Source organism: Ictalurus punctatus, chromosome 6 (genome assembly GCF_001660625.3).
Source record: "Ictalurus punctatus breed USDA103 chromosome 6, Coco_2.0, whole genome shotgun sequence".
Classification (NCBI taxonomy): Eukaryota; Metazoa; Chordata; class Actinopteri; order Siluriformes; family Ictaluridae; genus Ictalurus; species Ictalurus punctatus.
The window spans coordinates 18,277,346-18,285,300 of NC_030421.2; the positions used below are offsets into that span (position 1 = coordinate 18,277,346).

The 7,955-nt window shown below is 39.5% G+C and overlaps 1 protein-coding gene across 9 annotated transcripts in view; it reads right to left on the reverse strand.

The window, feature by feature from the left end:
• Positions 1-7,955, reverse strand: part of stxbp5l (syntaxin binding protein 5L) — a 132,521-nt gene that overhangs the window by 87,765 nt on the left and 36,801 nt on the right. The gene's annotated exons all lie outside the window — the stretch shown is intronic.

Genomic DNA, 7,955 nt, shown 5'->3' on the forward strand with positions numbered 1-7,955 from the left:
TTGTCTGCTCAGTCAAGAAACATATCAAACATATCAAACATATCAGGGATGTCCACATGTACAAATCTAAAAATATAAATAAAATAAAAAAAGATTAAAATGTGCTGCAAAATTGTTTGAAACATAATAATATACTGTGCCTGCATGTACAGTATTCTAGCTCAAAATATACAAATACAGGGACGGCACAGCTATACTGTCACTCCAGTGTGTGTTACAAAATATACCACCAGCCTGTGGAGATGCCTAGAAACAACTGAGCAAACTGTCCTCTGTCCAGGATGAGAGCTTTTCTGAAAACAAACACAGTTTCTAGGTAAGACTAAATTACCTTTCATAAAGCTCAAAGGACCGGCTAATAAGTCTCTCTCTCTCTCTCTCTCTCTCTCTCTCTCTCTCTCTCTCTCTCTCTCTCTCTCAGCTTTTATGTCAGAAGAGCATGCTGGGGGCAGAGAGCTTAGTGAACCCAAACTAAACCCAAAGAAATCCAACTAATGATTCCACTGTAATGTGTCTGTCTGGTCAAGTGCAAGCACACACAAACAAACAATCAAACAATCAAACAAACAAACAAGCAAACACACACACACACACAATTGGTCACAGAGCCTGGGAAAGAACAGACACTAAGAGGGAGCAGCATCTTACACTCTTTCTTCCTGTCACACACACACACACACACACACACACACACACACACACACACACACACACACACACACATTCATATAAAATGTATCTCTCCAGTTCAGCACTCAGCACGGACATTTCTGAAGCACATTAAACGCAGTTCTATCTGTCTATCTGATCTGATCTGTCTATTCATATTGCTTCTTTGTTTCTCCTCTCCCCTCCACACAGCTCTGGCGACACTGACGCATTTCCATTTCAAATGCTCTCAGCAGGTGATAAAACACCAAAGGCCTCAAACAAGGTCAGATCTCCTAGAAAAAAGAAAGAAAGAGCAAAAAAAAACACACCACGCCTCCATTGTCTGAGTGTGTGGGTATCTTGAATATTGAAAAGTACACTCAGTGCGTCTGTCATATGTGGGCACAATTTCAAGGACATTCAAGAACAGAGCAATTAAACTTTCATCTGTCACACCCGCCTCCTTCGTTACAGCTTTCATTAAATCCCGATAAAGGGAAGAGGAAAAGATGCATTGATGTGCACCACTGACTGCATCACCTTCAAGTGCACTTATCACAATGCTAAATTAGCTTCTTCTCATTTTCCAAACATTTAAACGCTTATGTTTTCACTTTTAAATTCATCATTTACACATACATTTGGGGGGAAAATGACATTGATGAACATTGTCAGCATCAAGGACATGTCAGAGACTGATGGATGGTTGTGTTGCTGTTGTTGGTGGAGGCTGCACAGGGGGCAGAGGGGTAATTGTCCTGCATGCATGATTGCACCTTAATTATGCTTGGTTAAATGACCTTGACCAGCTCTAATGCACACAGGCATCCCACACACATGCTTACCTAAATGTTCTTTGAATTCTTTTTACACACAATCTTAGCTGACATCATGAACCAAACGCCCGAAAAACTTTATGGGGAAAATCTCAGCCTCACGATGAGTAAATGTTTACTCACAGTGCGCCTCCCCTCCGTCACTAGCAGTAACACCAGCAATACTAGAAGGCAGAAATATGATGAGATAATGCAAGAGGTGAAGAATGAGGGGGAGGAGGGGGAGGAAAAAGTCAAGAGAACTCTAAAACGAGTGGAGAGAAACGAAGAGACAGAGTGGAGGTGTGAAATGAAGGAAGCGGTGAATCAGACATCATGAAAACGAAGGGATGGCAGAGTGGAAGGAACGATTAGCTATATGGGGTAACAATGAGACAGTGGGAGATGGAGAGGTGAGTCAGAGAAAGAAATCAAGAAAACAGGTATATCTGACTCTGTGACTCAGAAAGAGTGGGAGCGAGCGAGGCCTAATGGTGTCCATGTCAAAGAAGCTACACACACAACCCAGGTAGAGCAGTGACTCACTGCAGTGTGTTTGACATGTTGCCTGATGTAAAGCTGTGCTGCTATTAGGATGACTAATGGTCTCCACCAAGTATAAAATGTCAATCGAGGGTGATGTCATTGTTGATTCAATATTCAGATGATGCTGGAATGAGGCTTGCTTTGCTATATATATCATGCACCAAAAATATGCTCAAGATTAGGAGCCTGGTGTTTTAGTGGACGTCAACTGAATCATGCAGGGTGGCTTAATGGTTAGTACGTTTGCCAGGGTCGGGGGTTTGATTCCTGCCTCTGCCTTTGCATGTGGAGATTGCATGCTCTCCCTGTGCTTTGGGGGTTTCCTCCCCCAGTCCAAAGACATGTGTTGTAGGCTGACTGGCATCTCTAAATTGTTTGTAGTGTGTGATTGTGCCCTGTGATGGCTTAGCATCCCTGTCCAGGGTGTCCCCTGGGATAGTCTCCAGGCTCCGTGTGACCCTCTGCATGATAAGTGGTACAGAAAATGGATGACTGGATAGATGAGTGAATCATGCAAAAGACCATTATGTTAGGAATGAACTTATTAGTTATATCTTAAGCACACAATGAGTTTTATATATCACAACTTTCTTGGTTGCCAGTTGTCCATTTATCCTTTTAATTTCCCTTACCTCATTTTTTTTAACAAGCGCAATACATTCTTGACATGGTGGCTCCACAGGAACATCACCAGACAACAGAAAACAAACAAAGTTACTACACATCAACCCTCATCATAGAAATCCAGATTGTATGATTATGTAAATCAGCAAAGGACAGAACTCTATACACTCTTCCTCACTCCTTCCTGGTAAGGAAGGCTTGTATTGTGCATACTGGATCCTGATAGGCTCTTACATTTTATGATGCAATAACATGTTAAACACTAAGTCTGATTAGTGTTGTTGTTTTGTTTTTTTTTTAAATGCCATCAAACCTGCTGCAATAACAATATGTATTAATGAATTCATTTCTCTGGAAATGTTTACACTAGTACAAGCAACATTTTGCATAAAGTATGAAGTAACATTAACACACAATAGTCTCAGCTCTCCAATGAGTCACTACTAATTGATGCAGGGACAACAATCTATCTCTCAATGCCTATGCATTTACGGCATTTGGAAGACACCCTTATCCAGAGCGACTTCTTTTATCTCATTTATACAACTGAGCAGTTGAAAGTTAAAGGCCTTGCTCAAGGGCCCAGTGGCAGCTTGGTGGTTCTAGGATTTGATCTCACAACCTTACAATCAGTAAGCCAACATCTTAACCAGTTAGCTGCCCCTTCCCAATAAGACAAAAGAGATGAGTCCACTGTACATCAGCAGCACAACTGTGGAGAAAGTCAAAACATTTTTTTAGTGCGCACATCACAAAAAGAAAACCCAATAACAACTTCACGTCCTGCAAAGGATGAGAGTAAACCTCTACACTGTTCCATCCTGACAATTTGCAAGAGTGGGGCAACAAATACCTCCTACCACTAACACTCTTGCACCATATCCCTGACATTTTGCTCAAATGTATGTTATATAGAGGAATAGCAATAAAACCTAACTTGACTTGACGAGTGTAAATAAATAGACGCAGCACCTCAGCTGAGTCATTCATTGTGCAACAGATACAGCGAAATGAATCATGCATTAGCCTTAATGAAAGTGCGAATATGATGCCTTACCAAAGTATTAGAGGAGTATACTGAAGGAATGAAAGAGTGTTGGCTGTAAATTAGATTGAGGAAACAATTAGAATGTGTACATGTGTTGTTAGTGTATCATTGTAAAATCGGTTATTTCGCTATTTTTACAGAAGTCAGCTTTGAAAACAAACAGACCCATGGCAGAAGAGAGACAGAGACAGAGAAAGAGACAGCGAGAGAGAGAGAGAGAGAGAGAGAGAGAGAGAGAGAGAGAGAGAGAGAGAGAGAGAGAGAGAGAGAGGGAAAGAGCACATTTGTTTTCCTTCTTTTGCATAAACATCACTTTAGCTATTGCAACTAATTAAAACATTGAACATTGCTGCAGTCTGGCTAAATTACACTGCAATCTGTTTTCTGTGAGTAGCCAGAGTTAGAGATGTGTGTGTGCGTGAAAGAGAGAGAGAGAGAGAGAGAGAGAGAGAGAGAGAGAGAGTGAGTTCAAGTGTGTGCATGACAGAGCGTGAGCATCTGTCTCCGAGCGAGTGCTGAGAGAGTGGCTGATCATGCGTGTTGACATTTCACTGCTATCTGTGTGATGGTAGGAGACAGTCAGTCCCATGCCTTGTTGCTTCAAATGCCTAATTCCTCAAACAGTCTCACACACAGTCTAATGAGTCTGATGAGACCTGGAACATTACTACAGCAGAAAGCTATAGTGAATCAGACTGTCTAGGTACAGTACGTTTTTCTACACCTAGCCATCCCTTGACCTGTGCCAAAAAAGAAGGTTCTAAATTCACTTGCGGCTCACTGTGGAATCGAGTGAAATGAATGTGATCACTGGAGAAAGACTGGACTTGACAGCAGTAAATTCAGCCGCAGCATGCTTCTGTAGTTCTTTGATTTGATAGATGAAATTGTTGATTTGTGCTTGAAACACAACCCTCTGTTTTCCTCAGACCTGGTTCAGTGAGGCAATATGCCCAGGTGATGCTATCTAATGCGGCATTCACTCTTTTAAAAAAGCACTGCTATGTTCTTTTAAGCAAAAAATAGGGGATCAAGCTCTTAATATCTACAATCAAGTTGCAAATTGAGAAGTGAAACTCAGCACTGAATACAAAATGATAGTAAAAAACAAAAAAAACTGTGGTCTTATTAGTGAGTGAATACGAGGAGGCTAACAACATGCCGAATTGAAAATATTTCTTATATGCCAACAGGGATTAAAAATAATTTCTTTTTCATTTTGGTTCTTTCTGAACAACGATGATATTTTTCAATATAAAATATTGGTTCTTTACATAGGATAGTCTGGTAAGTTTATATACACCTTGCAGAATCTGCAAAATGTTAATAATAAAAATAATAATAATAATAATAAAAAAAGATGGGTCATTAAAATTGCATTTAGTTTTTGATTTAGTTCTGCCCTGAATAAGCTATTTCACATAACAGATATTTACATATAGTCCACAAGACACAATAATAGCTGAATTTACACAAATGAACCAGTTCAAAAGTTTACACACGCTTGGTTCTTAATACTGTTTTGCTTTTTGTAATAGTTGTGTACGAGTTCCTCCGTTGTCCTCAGTTTGAAAAGACAGATCTTAACATCATATAGCCGCTGCTGGAAAGGGGGCAAATATGCAGGAGATGCTGGAAAAGCAAAGAATGTGCAGGACCTGGAGGATTTTTCTGAAGAACAGTGGGCATTTTAACTGCTCAGGACAAAATAGGGACTCATGAGCAACTCTCACAAAAGATAAACACAGTCGTCGATCATCCGGGTAACGCCACACAGGAATAAGAATCAAGCGGATGTAAACTTATGAACTGGTTCATTTGTGTAAATTCAGTTACTATTGTGTCTTTTGGACTATATGTAAACATCTTATAGCTTATTCATGGCAGAACGAAATAAAAAGCAAAATGCAATTTTTAATATTCCTTCTTCTTTAAAAAAAAATTATTAATATTTTGCAGATTCTGTAAATAAATCCAAACACTGCATTTTACCAGGAACGTGTGTATTTGTTTTTAGCATTTGTGAATCATCTTTCATCTTAGAAAATACAGCAATAGCTGCTATATAATGTCATATCTTCCTGTAGCCAGGTGTGTAGAAATAGACAAATTCTGGACAGGAATTTAGGAATCTCTTAAAATCACTGGAAAAATAATGCTATTACTCAGTGAAGCACTTCCTTAGACACGAGTCTGAATGACATTTTCCCTCTGGAACAATTTATAGTGATTTTGCTTGCATTTTTAAAAAAATAAATAAATAAATAAATAAATAAGTTAAATCACAAATTCAATACATGTTCAGTTTTCTTTTTCGTTCTGTGTAATGTTTCTAATTCCTGATCGCCAATATTGCAACATTGCAATATAACTAAAAATACCAACTTAGTTATTTTTGCTACATTCACCAGTATGTGATGTGACATCCCACTGTGGCTGCATACGGTGTAGTCATGCAAGCAGGTCCTCTTTTCATTTTCCTGCCTCCAAAAATACACTGACGGCAAAGAATCTCCCCCATTCCTCAATCTTTATTACTTTTAATAATAATATCTAATCTATAATAGATAGCAAGCTAGGCTAGTTAGTTAGATGACACTAGCTTGGACTGTTAAGTGTTGTTTCCTGAAATAAAATAAAAGTCAATCTGAAAACACCCTAAGGCTTCAGATTGAAAGCATTCACATAAAGCATTCACATAACACCTGTGACCCAAGACATCAAGTTCAGTAGTTATAAAAATAAGTGTTGGAGGTGGATTTAACAGGACTAGACAACGCTTATTCTTTGTTTGACCATATTACATTGATTGAGCGTCTGAATACTTAGCGACCATTACAGAACAACAGAACTCCAGAAGCATCAGACACCCATTTTACTTTTTGTCCTATTTACATCTTGACTAATCTCTTATACCGGATGATCAGCGTTCTGTTGTTGCGGTGTCAGAGGTCGTGTTGGTGTGGCGCTGCAGTAAGTGTTGGCGTCTGATTTTCCATCCCAATACTAATGAAGTCATCGTAAGGGAGATAATTAATGTAGATTAACACTTCCCTCCTGTTGTATTATGTTAATTCCACCTTGAAGCGTGATTCGGCGTGTGTGTTTATTGTTATACCCGGCTGAATTAGCATACATTATCTTTCCCCAGGTGATCTGCATATCTCTCCATTATCATAAACCGTGCACAGCGCTGGAACACTAACAGACCACTGCTGTGTGCTGGAACGACGAACCCAAAACTTCACTGCTTCACTGCTGACACTAATGATACAGCACATCTGATCATTAAACAGTTCATCATTGTGTGTAATTGCCTGGTTTTCAGTGACAAAAGCCAACGTCTAGCGTCAGTATTGTTCGTGAAGAAAAAGAAAACGGCATTCAAAGAAAAAAATGGGGGTTGTCTGCTTTCTCAGTGTCAAGGATAAACTTTCCATAGTGATCCTTGGAGGGATTACTCATGAACAGAGTGTCAGAAAAGTCTCCATACACAAGCAACTATGTTTGCCAGCATTACGTTGGTTGTGCCTTCGTCAGTGGATGTTGTGGACGTCCGCTTCTCAGTTGGACTGCAACACTTCCAGTCTTTCTGAATTTGTTAATAAGTTTGCCAACAGGGTCGTGTGTGATGTGTTTCCTGTTAACGTACATCCCATCCTTGCGACAGCTTCCCGATCCAGCCATGAGAACGATTTCTGTACATTCTTCTTTTGTCAAAGGCGTTCTTAAAGGCTATCTGAAAAAATACATATATACTATGAATTAAATATGAAAAATTCCGGAAGACATTTTGCTAAAAGGTGTTAATTTCCTCGATGTATGGAGACTTTTTGGACACTCTGTAGATTCTCAAAAGAAAAAAAACCCCCAAAAGCTCAGATACATGGATTGTCACATGGATAGCGTCTGACCCAATTTCCCAGACTGCACCTCTGACTACAAATATGGCTACCATGGACTCCATCTCCCAATTCACATGCTCAAGTTCACCTGATTACTGATTGCACACACCTGGATTCAGTCACCATCACACTACATAAGCTCGCTCCCAACACAGACACTTTGTGAAGTATTTGTTCAGCTGTCTTCATGCATCTGAAAAATTGCCTTTATCGGCTGATACTGATTATCGGCCGATACATCGGTGCATCTCTAGTTTAAACGTATGTACAACTTATGTATAAACATATGTATGAAACATTTTATTAAGACATGAAGTAACCTACATCAAATCATCACTGACTAACTGATCACGATCTCTCTCTCTC